Below are 1,995 nucleotides of genomic sequence, written 5' to 3'. Positions count from 1 at the left end.
AGAAGATACATCCTCTGACTATATCGCCAAGTTAATACAATGACTGGACGGCCTAATGTCCTGCAAAGGGTCGTCTCTGCTTCTCTGTCCCAGGGGCTCAAATATTCCTCCCCTGTAGTTATTCCACTTCTTCCAGATTTGCAACCACTTGTTTGCACACCCTCTAGACTCATAAACTATCCTCTCTGTCAACATACACCAGTCCAGGTCATTCTCCCACTCTGTGATAGTTGGTGGATCCTGCTTTCTCCACAGTCTTGCTATGTTTCGTTTTGCGATTGTCATACCAAGAGTCACCAATATTTTATCTTTAGTATTCAGGTCAGTGGGACCCCATATATTGAGAAGGCACAATTTGATATTATAGTCCATCTCACAACCTATCACTTCTGCCATACATTTCGTGATCCCGGACCAGTTCACCTGTATATATGTACATTCCCAGAGTGTGTGTATAAAGGTTCCTTCCTGCCCACACTATCTCATGCATCCCGGCTCAAGTCTGTAGCCCATCTTGACCATTGCCGGGCCCACAAGATCGATCCTATGAAACACTTTCAATTGTACCAGTCGCAACCTAGATAAGGTAGCTACCACCCTGGGAGACTTGAGTGCCTCAAGCCATTCTTCATCGTCCATTCCCGCCACGTCGGTGTCCCATTTGGATCGGACATATCATTAATTAGTTTCTTATAAGTTCAGGTAATGGCTTTCTATAGCATGTATTCATCCAAGATTCTATCCTCTTAGTGGGGAGGATTCAGGTGGTGTCCCTCCCCTCACCAGTCACGTTTGCAGCGCATGTTTAATCTGCATTTATCTGAAATATTCCATGCTAGACAGGTCATATTCCCTCTGTAATTGGGGAAAGGTGATCACATCTCCCGCCTTCCAAAGATCTCCAACCTTAGAAATGCCGATTAGATCCATCGGTCAAATCCCTTGGTATTTCTGAGGTTACTGAAAACCTCTAAGACCCAGAGAGGAGTAACACGTGTTATCTTCCCTTCCCAAGCCAAGCTTTTCGATGCCGCCCGCCATATCTGTACCGCATGTAGTGTGGGCCCAGTAAGTTTCACTTTGGTGGGCTTGGTATATAAAACCCTTGTGAAATCTCCAACTGGGAGGTGCCATCTATCCATTAGGTAACCGGGATCTACCAGGGGGCTATACGTCCATTGGTTAATCGCTGCTAACTATGCAGGCCAGTCGTATCGCTTTATGTCGGGGAGTGCAATCCCTCCATCGTACCACCCGCTAGTAAGTTTCTGAATGGATATCCTGGGCGGCTTTCTGCCCCACAGAAGTTGCCTCTGGGCTCTTTCTATGGATCTGAAATAGTCTGCCCCAACCTAGCAAGGCGAGTTTTGTAGTACATATAAGAAAAGCAGCAAGGCCATCATCTTAAACAGTGCTGCGCGCCTCAGCAGGGACAGCGGAAGGGTTTCCCAATGTTTAACATCAGATCTTAGTCTTTGTAGCGGGGGCAGGAAATTTTATTCACAGAAGTGGGTGAGAACCATTGAAACATGGATCCCCAGGTATTTAAAACTCGTTTTGGCTTCAGTGATAGTAATACCCTTTGGTGCCACACAACACATAAATGACCGATTTAGACCAATTTATGCTATAGCCCGAGCACTTCCCAAAAGCTATAAAGATGTGTATTGCTCTATTCAGGGAGGCACAGGGTGACGCAAAATACAGCACTATATCGTCCGCATACAACGAAATATGGTCCTCCCACTCCTCAGCCCACTTTAACCCTCTGATAATAGGATCCTTCCTTATCCACATTGCTAATGGCTCCAACATTAGGGCAAAAAGCAGTGGCGAAAGGGAGCATCCCTGCCTAGGTCCTCTCCAGAGTGTGAGCATTGGGGATCTACGGTTATTGACGACCACTTGAGCCATTGGATTATTGTATAGTAGATGTATCCAGCTCAGAAAATTCGGGCTAAAACCCAATTTCTTTAGGACTGAAAACATATAGGG

This window comes from Triturus cristatus, chromosome 2_1 (assembly GCF_964204655.1).
Source record: "Triturus cristatus chromosome 2_1, aTriCri1.1, whole genome shotgun sequence".
In the NCBI taxonomy this organism is placed as follows: domain Eukaryota; kingdom Metazoa; phylum Chordata; class Amphibia; order Caudata; family Salamandridae; genus Triturus; species Triturus cristatus.
The sequence above is the reverse complement of the archived record's forward strand: the minus strand, read 5'-3'. Positions refer to the sequence as shown.